This window comes from Neofelis nebulosa, chromosome 6, assembly GCF_028018385.1.
Source record: "Neofelis nebulosa isolate mNeoNeb1 chromosome 6, mNeoNeb1.pri, whole genome shotgun sequence".
Taxonomy (NCBI): Eukaryota; Metazoa; Chordata; class Mammalia; order Carnivora; family Felidae; genus Neofelis; species Neofelis nebulosa.
Window position 1 is genome coordinate 110,558,103 of NC_080787.1, and position 16,166 is coordinate 110,574,268.

General features: G+C 34.9%; 1 protein-coding gene and 1 pseudogene across 2 annotated transcripts in view; both read right to left on the reverse strand.

Annotated features, from left to right (window-relative positions):
• The window catches only part of CEP85L (centrosomal protein 85 like), a 172,871-nt gene that overhangs the window by 125,201 nt on the left and 31,504 nt on the right, over positions 1-16,166 (reverse strand). The gene's annotated exons all lie outside the window — the stretch shown is intronic.
• LOC131515643 (U2 spliceosomal RNA) lies at positions 10,604-10,770 on the reverse strand (annotated as a pseudogene).

Genomic DNA, 16,166 nt, shown 5'->3' on the forward strand with positions numbered 1-16,166 from the left:
ATCGGCCTTCCACAATGGGAGCACCACCCCAGAAGGGCAGCAACTGGGCAGCACTGGTGCTTGGTGGGGCTAGAGAAGTGACAGTTCTCAGAAACGATTTGAGGCATATTACCTGTAAGTTTAACCTGAAGCCTGGTTCTCCAGCCTTCCCCCAAAATTCTATGAGGTACCAAACACCCTTAAATAAATTCTTCATCTTCTCAATCAGGTCAGCAAGCTTCTTCTGCTGATTAAGAACACTAACTGATCAGAGTATAAAGCCAGAAGAATGTAATTTCCGAAGTAAATAACAAATTATCCCATTTGTCTGCTGTATGCAGTGTCAAGAAAAGTTGCTCAAAGGAGAAAATTAACATTTAGAGTTAAGTATATTGCTCAAGATCACATAGTAAGGAGGGTCTTTCAGATACTGCAAACCTGTATCTAATACCAGTGGCTGAACACTAGGGTGGCAGGGTAGACTTCAGTCCTGCCCCCCATACCCAATCTCCCATCAGCTCCAATACACAATGTTAAGAAAGAAAAATCTTTTGTTTGTTATGCAAACCTCGTTTCAGAAAAATGTGCTTGATTCCCTCACTCCCTTTCCAACCAGTCTGACACATCTTAGGTCATACCTATACAGAAATTCTAGAAATGACAGTGCTTTCTTTGCATTATGTCATATTGCATGCAAACAAAATAAAGTGCCATGGAAATCTGAACTTGAACCATTAGATTCAAAGACTAGTATACTACACATTGCATCACAGCCAGCAAACTAAATTTTTTAAACAGAAAAAAAAAAAAAAATTGCTCAAGGCAATTCCTGAAAGGTAAAGGTGAAACAGTTATGTAAGTCTTCAAATGCCCAGGTAAGGAAAGAGGCTGGCCTTCATTAAGCAAGAAATGTGATACCACTGAAAGTTTCCAAAGGAGTAACATGATCAAAACCATACTTAAAATGATTATTCCAATAACACTGTTTTGGATTAAAGCAAAATGATTAGCCACATGAAGATTAACAGATTATTATGGTAATCAATAGAAAAAAGGAAAGGAATATGCTACTAAAGGTCAGTTCTAAATAGATATAGGACAAACGTCACTAAAAGCCTATGAAATATGTGTATTAATACATTATAATATTAAATCTATTTACCAACTATATAATTATGTGTATAGATACATAAACACACACGTTTGTGTCACTATTCCTAAACGAGTATTTGTATTAAAATCATTAAATATCTTTATTTTTTTAAGCTTATTAATTTTTGAGAGAGAGGGAGGAAAAAGGCATGAGCAGGGAGGGGCAGAAACAGAATCTCAAGTAGGCTCCAGGCTGTCAGCACAGAGTCTGAAGTGAGGCTCCCGGGGCTCAATGTTATGAACCATGAGATCTATGACCTGAGCCAAAATCAAGAATCCAATGCTTAACTGACTGAGCCACCCAGGTGTCCTGAATATCTTTAAAACTAAAAAAAATTTTTTTAAAATTTTCAGTTATTTACATTGAAAAAAAGCTTAGTAAGTAAAGATAAAGTATAAGGTTAAATGTAACAGTTTTAAAACTAATCTTTTTAGATTCAAATCCTGTCTCTCCCACTCAGTCACATGTGTTCAAACAACTTACTTAACCTCCTTGCATCACGGTCACCTCATCCATAAAGTAGACATGACAACAGTGAAGATTAAAAGAAAAAAATGGACAGAAAGGACTCAGAAGAATTCCCGGTACAAAGCAAAATGTTAATTATTATCACATCACTGAAATAGCTAAGTAAACATTATTCCATCATATAACAGACAAAAGAGTAAATATCCATACTATACAAGGAACTCCAATAAATTAAAACAAAACAAAACCTAACAAACCAATTTTAAAACAAGCAAAGGAAATTAGAAAGCAAATCACAAGAAATAAAAATAAATAATACATGTTAAAAAAAACCCCAGATGTTCAAACTCATTAATAGTTAAAGTGTGTTCCCTATTCTATTCACAAAATTATTAAAGGCTATAATATCCTACAATAATGGAATCATAAATTGCTATAGCATTTGAGGGAAGAGGGGCAATCTGTCTATATATATCAATATTTAAAATATGCCAGCATATAAGTGAATGTATGTAAATATGTATCTAGTCATGAGAAAAGAATACACCCCAAACTTAACAAAGGTACACGCTTGATCATGGAAAGAGGACATACAATGTCTTATTTTAATTTCTTTTCAAGGAGCATAACTTGACCATTTGGTCAAACTATTGCAAAGATGTTTTGGTTTGTGACCTCAAAGAGTTTAAGATATCTCAAATAACACTGTTACTTAAGTATGAATAATGTATCAGGTGACTGTCTCACTTTCCATGTCACAGCTGAAACCTCTGAGATCAGAGATCACTGACTTGGCTGTTACTTATATCTGATAATGTGCTACTTTTCTGTCTTCCTGTGCTAGCTCAGTATTTCCCAACTGCATAGAAAATCAACAACTGGTGATAAAAACAAATTCCATATCAGACTAGCATTTACTCCTACAAATCTGAAAAAAATTGATATATACTATTCAAATATTACACAGAGGATAGAATTTATTCCTAAAAGTCACTTATCTGAAGTTCTCAAAATTTAACATACTAAAAGTTACCTGAGATGTCTGAAGCCCTATTCTAAGAGATCTTCATTCAGTTAAGGTAGAGAGGGGACCAGGAAATATTACTGCTCAGTAAGTGATTCTCTGTTCTATTCACTACAACATCATTCCATCTGGGTCTGATTCCAGTTCTGAAGCCTTCAAGCTTAAATATCCCAACCTCAACCATCACCAGTATCTGAGTTCTAGTGTAAAAACTTATTGACTGTGACTTTCACAATTCAGTACTGCCAAAACTAAGGATTAATTAAAGCTTAGTCTGTTCACACACATATGCACATACATACACATGCACATACAACATGAAATAATAAAGAAAAAAATAAAAATTTGATAGTATGAATATCTAGAAAAGGGACCATTATTTCTCAGAAAGGAGTCCAGAAAAATATTAATTTTAACACCTTAAAAATGTTATTTTGCCCTAATGAAACACAGGCAATTAGGGGTAGACAAAATACAATTCCTAACGTGCTTTATTATACTATCTAACTGTAGACACAAATCTCAAATGCAAGTTATTACAATGGCATCTGGGCCACATCTAAGTCACCACAATGAAATCTGAAACCAGCAGAGTGTAGTCCTTTTAAAAGCCAGAGGACTGGGTCTATAGCATTCACAGAGAGCATAGAACAGCTAATGGTTTCAGACAGATTTCAGCTTGCAAGGGAAAAATATAAGAGGACTTCACTATAACCCGACAATACAAGTGAATAATATTTAAGATAACATATTCTGAATTCTAAACAAAATCTCAACCTTCTGTTTCACTGTCATGTTATTGTTACCTGGAAATGGATGAATACATTGATTCTATCTTCTCTTGTATATAGAGATAGTCTCTCTCTGCTCTATCCTTTTTAAAGTTAAAAGGAAATAAATTCAAAAAAGACCACACCCTCCAGACCTATATTACAACAATAAATCACAAGTCTTCATAATTAAAAATTAATCAGGAAACTATATAACCCCATATCAAAATATTTTTATTTAACATAACTATTCTAACAAATTTTTAAATAAAAATTTTAACTCTAACCCAAAGGCAATAATTAAGTTTCATATGCCACCATGATACTTTTTTCCCTTCCTGCTAATGCTTTAATCATATCATACCAGAAAAAACACATTTTTATGCCACATGTAACCATATCCTTTTAAAATACATGAACATTTCTAAGCATTCCCTATATTTTTATAAATATTTAAAAATATTCTAAACTACATTCTGGTAGGAAAAGACCTATAGAATGAAACTCAACAATAATTAAACCGAAGAATCTCCTAGGAATGAATCCTGTACAAGGAACTGTACTAGGTAGAAAAGACAACGAAAATACATTATTCACAAAAAGATGAATATAGCCCTTCCCCTCAGGGTTCATACTTCACCATTACATACACAGCTGCAAGCCAAGACTAAAGTTTATCAGAAGGAAACTAGAAAACAGCAGACAATGAGATGTGAGCCAGAGAGAAAAGGCAGACTATTCATAAAAGAACTCTCAAGATGACTGCTCTTGAGCAATAATGCTCAACAGCAATAATGGAATCTACAACACAGTGAAGTATTACCTTCAAAGGGTTAACAGTAAATAACTGGCACCCAAGAATTGTTTGGAAAGGCAAGCTATCTTTCAAGAATGAGGTCAAAATATATTTTCAGCTAACAAAAATGGAGCTTATCATCAACAGACTCACCGGAAGAGCTACTAAGATTCCTTTAGTTTCTTTCACATAGAAAACAAATGACCCCTGGGGCGCCTGGGTGGCGCAGTCGGTTAAGCGTCCGACTTCAGCCAGGTCACGATCTCGCGGTCCGTGAGTTCGAGCCCCGCGTCAGGCTCTGGGCTGATGGCTCGGAGCCTGGAGCCTGTTTCCGATTCTGTGTCTCCCTCTCTCTCTGCCCCTCCCCCGTTCATGCTCTGTCTCTCTCTGTCCAAAAATAAATAAAAAACGTTGAAAAAAAAAAATTTAAAAAAAAAGAAAACAAATGACCCCTGAATTATAAATAAATAAATAAATAAACAAATAAATAAATAAATAAAGGGGCACCTGGGTGAATGAAGTAGGTTAAGGGTCTGACTTTGGCTCAGGCCATGGTCTCTCCGTTTGTGACTTCAAGCCTCGCATCAGGCTGTCTGCTGTCTGCTGTTAGTACAGAGCCTGCTTCAGATTCTCTGCCTCCCTCTCTCTCAGCCTGTCCCCTGCTCACACTCGCTCTCTCTCTCTCTCTCTCTCTAAAATAAACATTAAAAAAATTAAAAAATAAATAAAAATAAAAAGTTTTTCTAAGTAAACACAAATCTAAAAAATGAAGGACAATTGCATAAAACAATAAAATCAGTTGGGCTAAAAAAAGATAGAATCAAAATATTTGGCAACTGTGACATACAACTCAAAACAGGGGTAGATCAGTATTCCCATGTTTTAAGGTCCTTATATTTATGAGAGGAAGACAAAGCTTCTAATCACCATTCTAGACAGTCAAGTTAAGGGTTGCGTATTGTAATGTCTACATTAACAACTAAAGAATAGGTAGACTTGGTACAACTGTAAAGCTAAAGTTGGACCCCTACCTTGTACAATCCATAAGTGTTAACTCAAAATGAATCATAAGCCTAAATGCAACAGCTAAAACTATACAACTCTTAGAAGAAATCATAGGTGTAAATCTTCATGATGTTAAGTCAGACAGTGTTTTTTTTTTTTTTACATACAATACCAAAAGCCCAAGCAACAAAAAGAGTAAAGATAAATTGGATTTGATCAAAATTTTTAAAACTTGCTGTCAATGAGACTAACAAGAAAGTAAAAAGACTACCTACGAAATGGAAGAGAATTTTTGCAAATCATTTATCTCATAGGGACTTGTATCTAGATTATATTAAAAACTCTTACAGCTCCATAAAAACACAAATGACCCAATTTAAGAATGGGTGCAGATTTAGACAGACATTTCTCCAAAGAAGATATACAAACTGACTTATGAAAGCATATGAAAAGATGCTGGACATCATGTAGTCATCAGGGAACTGCAAGTCAAAACCACAATGAGATACCACTTCATACCCACTAGAATAGCTATCGTCAAAATGCCATATTAATAAGTGTTGGCAAGGATGTGGAGAAACTGGAACCTTCATACAACACTGGTGGGAATGAAAAAAGGCCCCACTGCTTAGGAAACAGTCTGGCAGTTCCTCCAAAGGTTAAACACAGAGTTACCATATTACCCAGCAATTCCAATCCTGGATACATACCCAAAAGAAATGAAAACATGTTCACAGAGACATTATTCTTAATGGCCCAAAGCCAAAATAACCCAAATGGCCATCAACTGATGAAAAGATAAATAAATTGTGGTATTATCCATACAATAGATTATATGGCAATAAAAAGAAATGAAGTATTAGTATATGCTACAACTTGAATCTTAAAAACATTATGCTTAATGGAAATCAGTCACAAAGGACCATATATTAGATGATCCCATTTATATGACTTGCCCAGTACAAAGATATCTATAGAGACAGAAAGACTGGTGGTTGCTTAGGGAAGATGAAGAGTGATAGCTAATGCATTTCTTTAACAGAGGCTAAAAATGTTCTAAAATTAGATCGTGGTAATAACTGCACAATGAGAATATATTAAAAACCATTAAATTGTATACTTTGAGTGAATTGTATGGTATGTGAACTGTATCTCAAAAAAGCTGAGTTTGTTTTTTTTGTTTTTTTTGTTTTAAGTTTATTTATTTTGACAGAAAGACAATGAACAGGGGAGGGGCAGAGAGAGAGGGAGAGAATCCCAAGCAGGCTCCCCACTGTCAGCACAGGGCTCAATCTTGCAAGCTGTGAGATCATGACCTGACATGATCAAGAGTATGGACACTTAACTAAGCCATCCAGGCACCCCAATAATAAAGCTGTTTTCTAAAAACACAGGTAGTGTTTAATTCTAATAAACTAGAAGGAAAATGGCATGAAGAAAAAATTCAATCAAAAGAAGACAAGAAAAAATGGAAAAAAACCCGAGGCAAAAAGCATAAAAGAAAGCATACAATAGTTTAAAAATGCACCAAAATGTAATAGTCATCACAGTAAGTGAAAAGCTACCAAAAAAAAAAAAAATTGTTCAAGTAATTTTTTAATAAAAGATAAACCTAAAATATTAAGCCCTCTTTTGGCATTTTGGCATTATGTTATCTGTATCGTCTAAAAATAAACACAAAAAAGAATCATATAAAAACAACTGTCAAGAATGTTAGAAAAACTGTATGTCAAGTGTCAGTATCATAAAAATCATGCTTTCCTAAATTTCTTGCTTTTATTTAAGGATAGTGAGAAACTTGTTTCCTTACAGCCAAATGTATGGCTTATACTCTTTTAGTGATTACTTATGATAGCAACAGTATACAATTCTGTGCATAAGCATTTCTGTCTATATAAGACAAAATGAAAACTGGTTTCAAAAAAAGAGGGTAGAGGGCATTTCTGATCTCCAGCCAGATTATCAGCAACTTAAAGGACAATCTGAGGTACAGCTTAAAGAAGCCAATAACTTAGGAGCACCTGGGTGGCTCAGTCGGTTAACCGTCCGACTTCGGCTCAGGTCATGATCTAGTGGTTCGTGAGTTCTAGCCCCATGTCGGGCTCTGTGCTGACAGCTCAGAGCCTCAAGTTTGCTTTGGATTCTGTGTCTCCCTCTCTCTCTCTGTCCCTCCCCTGCTCACGCTCTCTCTCTTTTGAAAATAAACATTAAAAACAATTTTTAAAAAGAGGCCAATAATTCAAAACAAAACTCATTTTAAAAGCTAGTCAGTAAAAACAGCTTCCCTTTTTATATAAAAACTTATTTTTTTTTCTTAAATGCCTTCTAAAATTGCATTCAACTGTACCATTTTCTGGATATCTCACACTAGTTTTAAGATTAAGTCTCACCAGGCAGTTTACCTGAAAAGAGCTGTAAGTTATTTCTCTCCTGTAAAAATTTTCACAAATCAAATTACAACTTAATCTCTTAAATTACAAATATTTTTTACAATGCAAACTTTCTTAGAAACAAAACTTACTATGACAGAACAGACAACAAATTACCCATCTATCCACCTATCTATCCTCTATCTATCTGCAAGTCAGGGGAGATGTGAAGTCATTAATCTCCCTAAGCTCACGGCCATGTGAACAGCCTTTCCAGGTCAATAGTACACAGGGTCAGCATAGGGAAGTAAAATGAACTTAATTCAGCTCAGCTTGGTCATCAGGCTCAAGCATTCATATTCTACCAGGCCAAGAAACAAAATAATAAAAACTGAGTGAAAAATGAATGGATGGATGAATGGATGAATGAGTAACACTGAAGGTAAAAATGAAGTCCATAAAGATACAAAATATACCTCAAGCAAACAATCCTCCTGCAAACCCAGTAGAGCTGTAATGCCATTACATGCCATGTTTAAGAATTTAAAATTCAAATATTTCATTTTAAGAAATAATGTAGATCAACAAGAAAACTAGAGATGGGAAGCAAAGGAAAAGGGTATTTGCATTCTTGCAAAAGAATATAAATCGTTATTGTTTGAAGGCTGCCTGGAAATGATTTAATTTCACAAGCAAAAAAAAAAATGTTCTGTGCATAACCTCTGACCTACTCCCATATGCAAATGAAGAACTAAAGTCCATAAAGGCTAAATTACTTGACCAAGTACAAATCTCAAAATAGAATGCTGGTCTCCTGTTTCTCAGTCTAGGGTTACCTAGACTATCCTAAATTACACCTCTCAAGGCTTCTTTCCCTCTAGTTTCTCCCTTCTGAGTACAGATATCTTAAACAGTGGGGTTAGGCAGAGCTCTGAACTTAGGTTTGAAGAATCTCAGCTCTGTCACTCAAATAGCTATATAACCCCAGATACATTAACCCCTTCTAACTCCTTTTTCACCAGTTAAAAAAAAAAAAGTTAATCATATTTTACCTCAGAAGGACTCTATAATAAAGCATCTTTAAAAATCATGTATAAAGTACAAAACTCCATATTGCAAAAATTTATGGTAGGTATTTTTATTAATGTTAAAGGCCAACTGACTGACTAATCCACTGTAGAATCTGGAAGCCAAGTTAACTGGAGTAACCATTATTACAGTCCTGAAATTTCCAAAGTTATGAACTGGCAAAAACATAGTATTATCCACCAATGAACTAACTGACCATTAATAAAATAAAACAAATATAACAGATTAAAGAATGACTTAAATATTATTTATTTCACCTAGAAAATAGGTATACAATTGTACCTACCATATAATTTTTTAATTAACTGAAATAATGTCCACTTCTTATCATGTCTTCTACACAGTAAATGCTCAATAAATATTACTATTGTTACAATGAAAGGGTTAAGTGGGAGCTGTCAATTTATTAAAAATATTACCAAGGGTGTGGGAATAAGCAGAGAAATAATAGCTGGAAGATTGCCATGTGTTATAATTTTTTATTATATAAATTTGGTGCTGTGTACATGTGGATTTTACCATTTTACTTTCTACTTTGGCAGATATTTAGAATTTTCTGTAAAAAAGGAAAAAAAAACTAACAGCAAGAGAATATTTTACTTTAAAATGAGGTGTTTTAGGGGTGCCTAGGTGGCTCAGTCGGTTGAGCGTCCAACTTTGGCTCAGGTCATGATCTCGCGGTCCGTGAGTTCGAGCCCCGCGTCAGGCTCTGGGCTGACCGCTCAGAGCCTGGAGCCTGCTTCAGATTCTGTGTCTCCCCCTCTCTCTGCCCCTCCCCCACTCATGCTCGCTTGCTCGCTCTCTCTCTCTCTCGCTCCTCTCTCTCTCTCTGACTCAAAAACAAATATAAACATTAAAAAACATTTTTAAATGAGGTGTTTTAGAGAAAACATTTGGCCAATCTAATAAAACCTAATCACTGTAATAAAATATATAAGCAAAGAAAAAAGAGCCCTGGGAAATTTTTATGACATCCTCCAAAATTAGTGGCTGCCTAGGGCTGGGGGAATAACAGTGTTCAGGATGATGGCTAAGGAAGAGTGGGGCTTTTTTGGAGATAATGAAAATGTCCCAAAAGTGATACTGGTAATAGATATACAACTCTGAATACACTTAACGCCACTGAATTGTACACATGTAGACCCCATGCCCAAAGTGGGGCTTGAACTCACAACTCTGAGCCCAAGAGTTGCATGCTCTACCAACTGAGCCAGCCAATCATCCCTGAATTGTACCCTTGAAATGGCTGAATTGTAAAGTATATGAATTCCATCTAAATAAAGCTGCTTAAAAAGAATGTACTGTTTTCATCTCCTAAATGTCTCCTGAATAACCTCATTTTCTCCTTTCCCGCTTCTTTTTATGAACAAGTCACCAAGGCTCCTACCTGCAACACAGGTGGTCTCCACTGCATCCAGTTTGGCTCTCTTCTGCTCCATCCCCAGAATCTGTCACCTTCTAGTCACTGACCATGCTGTTCTCTCAGCCTACTCTCCTGCCTTGTGCCCTGCCAGTTCCTACTTAACTTTTTGGGCCTCAGCTTAAACACCACTTCTGCCAGGGGTCCTTTACCTAATCCAGTGGATCTAGGTATACCCCCTACCCTATGTATTTCATCAATCATACTGCTCCTATTTTATGATAATTGTTTCCTGTCTCCTCCTTATGTACACAAGGAACACGGAAAATGTCTGTTTAATCCTAACCCCTAGCACAGTATCTCGTACACAGCAGACACTCAATAAATATTAGCTATGTGAATAAATGACTGAACAAGTTCTTACCTTTCAAGGCCTTCATATCTTCATATGATAAAGATAATGCACCAACTGGTAACTTTTCTAATTTTTCTTCCTTTCTGATATATATTCACAGGATAACCTCAAAATTTATATTATTAAACAGTCCTATTATTTCTTAGTAAAAACAACTAATGAAGATATGATTAAATTGAAGTCCATTTTTATCAGTCCCTCCTTTTGAAATAAATAGGTTAATTAGATAAGAAAATTATCTCTAATACAAATTAGCAGTTGGAAATTACCAAAGTAAAAAATTACTTAACTCTATTTGTACCTTTTTTACACTTGATCTTAGCCAAAAGGCCGAGAAGCGATTATTTGTACCTTTTTTAAATAAAATATATAAATATGCTTGAAAATCAGCCCCAAACAGACTGTTAGAAGCTACATTTAAAAACTCAGGTTTAAGAAGATTAAAAAAAACAACAACATCAACAACAACAAAAAACAAAACTGCCTAGAAGCCCTACCTCCCAGGCTTCATGTCATAAGGAAGAGGAAGATTGTCCTGTGGAAGGTGACAAAGCCAGCCTAAGTAAAAAATAAGTTCTTTTATTACCACAGGGTCCTATACTCCCAGTTTCCTCTTATTTCTTTCCCCCTTAATCACTCAACTCCGGCACCACATCTAGGTTATATCTACACAAGTGCTGCACACTTCAAAAACAACTCCCTTTCAAACTAATTTCTACGGTAACAGCAGCTATTTACAGCCGCCAGGTCTCAGCAAGAAAACCTCAGAAGTTGGTGATCTGCCGGTGTGGCCTATGTTACTATTTGGTGGTCTTGAAGATGCATGTATCTTCAGGTCACAGATCTATTTTCCTACCAACCTGAATTGGATACCTCATGAACAAATTACCACACCTAAAAGGTCGTACCACTAATGTTAAATTAGTACCTCAACTTCTTGTTGAACAGAAAAACAAAACAAAACAAAACAAAACACGCTCACACTCTTTTTAGCTTTATTTGAAATCTCAAAATACCATAGCGAAAAGCAAATCACGCAATCATAATTTTAGAATATAGTTCTGTACTAGAGTCCTATTCTGGCTAAGATTCTGATGTAATCCTCTCCCTCCATTTTGATCTTTTTCAATTCTCTGGTTCTTAAAAGACATGAAGTTTTCAATAAATACTTATTAAGTAATTAAGTAAATGAACCTCAAGCAGAGGAGCCAAGATAGCGGAACAGCATGGAAGTTTTTTGTGTCTCATTTTCATGAAATACAGCCAGACCAACACTAAACTATCCTGCACACCTAGGAAACTGATCTGAGGATTAATAAGTGAATGAACCTCTCTAAAAGCTACATGTTGGAGAAGGGAAAAAAAGGAAAGCTACTTCTATATATGTAATGGTCATTTATAAAACTGGATATTTGTTATTCATAGAGCACTTATATTCTGTATTCAATTATTCTATATTCATAGAGATTTTAAGTTTTTAAAGAATTAAAATAAAAAAGAATGCAAGTTATTTTTCAGGTGATTCATAGGATACTTTGAGGATTTAACAATGGCCAAAGAGTATTACTTGGAACACCAGTTAAAACCAAACAATAATAAAAGGAAGAGAATGGGATAGGGGTTAGGGGTCCGATTAGACAGTACTATGCAGTTTAAAGTCTGACAATTTACTTCACAGATGTACTGGTTACTTAAAGCAATGTACCATTGAACTGAATAAAATGATTCCATGTACTTTGATCTATACCCAATAAATTAAGTTTACATTTAGTATACAGAGGTATACCTATTCAACCATAATTGTATTACAGATAAAGAGAAATAATTACTGAGGTAAGTAAGAACTCAAAATTTACTATCACAGGTTAAATATCTAAATTATGTAACATAGTTATTATTTTCAAAAAGCAGCCAAACTTTAGAAGCCTGTAGCAAGATTGGTTCTTTCCTCCTAAACACTCCATTTCCAAACAAATATTATATTATCAAAGTGTGGTGCTATCAGACTCGTCTACCCACTCACCTTCACATGAGTGCCTACTGGCCTCACAGCAAACTATGCTCTGAGTCTACAGGGGAATGTTCCTTCCTCCCTCTCCTAATTGAGTCCAAGTGCCTACATCTCAGACCCAAGAAAGGGGAATTCCAGCAGGAATAATTGACATTATTTCCCCATTTCCCAACTGAACAACAGAACTCTTCAGAATTTCAGGAATTCTCCAATCTACAATCTTCCCTACCTAATCCTTTCCACCCCACCACACTCAACTAACTTTCTCTTTGTTAAAGGAGCTAGGGCAATCCCACTGCAGCAAAGCTCTTATCCCTGTCAAAATGATAAAAGGGGTGTGCTCTTGGTACTCCCAGACTGACAGAATATAATTTATCATAGACATAATGTTGTCAATATAAATTTCTTCACATTAAATACGAAGTGGGCTTATAGTTGTTTTGAGAAGCCAATGTTGTTTCTACTTGGAAATATATAAACATATATGTTCATAAAATCTTTGAAAGTAAACCATTTACAAATTATACACTGCCAATACCAGTATGCCCAATATGTCCAACAGAAATGTAACATAAAGTGCACTTGTAATTTTAAGTTTTGTAGTAACCACATAGGAAAATAGTAAAAACGTAAAATTAACTTCAAGAATGCCTTTATTTAACCCAACAAATCCAATAATATCATTTCATCATGTGATCAGTATTAAAAAGTATCAGTAAGATATTTACATTTTTTTACACGAAGTATTCAAAGTCCAGTGTGCATTTTACATCTCAGTTTGAATGAGGCACAGTTTAAGCACTCAATAAGCCAGATATTGCTAGCAGCTACCATACTGGATCACACAGCTCTCTATAACTGTTTTCCATAAACTACATTAAATATCTCCAAAAAAAAACTGACTGTAATTTACAATAGTTTTAAGTATATATATTGATCTCAAGTATAGTAAGTGAAATTGTTGAGTTAAATCAACAGTTTTTAATACAGCTCCATGTGGTATGCAAATCATGTAGTTATTTAATATGTATGTTGAGATTTTCACAATAATCAATCTTTCAAGAATTCAAACGCATTTACACATTTCACCTAAAAGTTGTCACAACAAACCAAAATAATGCAGCACTTCATGCCACAGCATTGGAAATCAAGAAGGAAGATATAACTTCCTCCAAGACAAAATAGGAACAGTAACAGAATTAAAGATAGCTAAATAAAATATTCTGTAGATACACTCTAAAACAAACTCAAATTATACTTGGTAACACTAGTCCAAATTTCATGTATATTATTTTGAAATTAATATTAAGTATATGCCATGGTAATTCTCAGCTGGGAGTTACAGAACAAAGGAGATGAACACTTTTGGATTATTCTATAACATTTGGCATTTCATAAGGATAGATTTAATTTTATAAATGAGAAAAAAGCACTTTATAGATCTATGGTTAGTGAATAACAAAAAGACAAGGCCAAAGTAAGTAAAGCAAATGACATTCATATAAAATAAACTAACACAAAGTATGTTTAGTTTATAAAGCTGACATTACATTATAAATCTCAATCTATTAGTTATGTTCTAATGCAAGGCTATTTTCAATATTCAGTAATTCTCCACAGTGGTTGTTTTCCTGATCCCTTAACATAAAACAGATATGCCATGAAGCAAAGCCCACAATGAAAAACAAGACTTTGTAAGTTAAAAGATTCAGGACAATTACCAAAAAACAGAGAAGATGAAGAGCAAAAGAATAGCTCCCATGAAGTGGATATTACAAGAACTTCAGAAAGACAGAAATTCAGGAGGGAAAACATATCCTAAATGGAATCTAGTATTACATAAGCAAACACAAAGCTTTCCTTCTAACTAAACAGATATGCCTGCTCTATGTGCCTGCTTTAATATACCTCCTAAAACTACTTCCTATATTCAGGTAACTACTATTATACCTCCTAAAACTACTTCCTATATTCAGGTAACATTTTTAAACAGCTGCACTTTACCTTTCCAGATAGTCCATCATAAACGCAATCAAGATCATCCATAAACACACCAATCACTCAAACCATAATTCTGATTCATTTTCCACAGAAGTCCTAAATTTCTATTAATGTCAGTCTTCCAGAGTTCTATTACTCCATCTAACTTTCATCCACCATTCTTCACACTCCTTCCTTATCCTTTCCTAGAACTCTTGCCCTATTTGCCCTATGCCTTATCCATATATAATAGCCTTCAAATAACACTACCTATTGTGATCATGCCTTAAACTCAATGGATTCTTTGGCCATTAAGATACTCTGTATAGTTCTGTGCAATATATACCAGTAAAATCACTCATTGCTTCATGTGTTACTAAAAAACTGACAGGGAAAGGAGTTGGGAGTTCAGGTTAGAGGTAACAGCAAAAAATAATGGAAGTCCAAAAAATACATCATCTTCATATTGGCTCAATTCAAGAAGAAAGTAGAAATCATGCTCTTCATCCCTAAAAGATTAAAGGAACTTATATTTAACACCCAATGAATTAGTGAGAAAAGCCATGATATTTGCTACTGTTAAAACAAATAAATTAATTGAAGAGAGGAGACTGAAGAAAAGGTCATTTTCTAAATAGCAATAGAAAAGTTGAATAATTACATAATAATACACAGCAGGATCACAGTTTCTGGAGATTATGAAAAAGAAACCATTACCAGTAATATTCTCAATAAGGTATTTTCAGTTCTCCAGCCAGTCATTATGAAAAGGTAGCATACAGTCTTGATATTTCGTAACCTAGTCTGAGGGGAGGGAGGGAGATTATTTTTAAGCTCTCCTTGGCCAAACTGAGGAAGGAAAATTTCCACCTGGATCCATGTTAACACCATAATATTCAATGGAGGGTGAAGTAACTATTTGAAAACAAAGATTATTGAATTTATTTCATTTCTGGATCTCAAGTAAATTTTTGAAAAGTCAAAACATAGGACCCAAATTAAGAAAGAGTATAATTTGCTTAAAGCAAACAGCTTTACAATAACTAAAAAAATCCCAGGGCATCCACTCAGCAACTTTTAACTCCTCAGATCTGTTATCGTTCCCACATCATTCTCTCCGCAAAAAACAAGTTAATTTTTAAAATTCATTGAAGAGAATGGCTAATTACATTTTTTAAGCCCTCAAAGCAGTTCTGTTTTATTTTCAATTAAACTTAGTTCAAATTGCTCTCCAGCATTTATTTTATGCCTTTCTGTTTAACCACATATAATAGAGTGTTATGGAATGAATTGTGTCCACCCTTAAGATACATTAAAACACCCAGAACCTGCTAATGTGGCCTCATTTGGAAATAAGGTCCGTGCAAATGTAATCAAAAGATGAGGTCGTGCTGAATTAGGGTGGGCCCTAAATCCAGTGACAGGTGTTCTTATAAGGGGAAAGAGAGATCTGAAGACACTGGGGAGAACCAAAGAAAGCCATGTAAAAGAGGATTGCTGGTAACCACCAGAAGCTAGAAGAGGCAAGGCAGGACAATTCATTCGTAGAGCCTCTGAAGACAGCATGGCCCTGTAGACCCCTTGACTTTGGATTTGTGGTCTCCAAAACCATAAGTAAATGTATTTCTATTGTTTTAAGCCACCCAGTGTGTGGTAATTGGTTATGGATGCCCCAGAAAACGAACACAGGGAAATATGGGTTAATGTTTCTGAACCTGCTTTACTTGTACACTAGGGGTTGAACAAT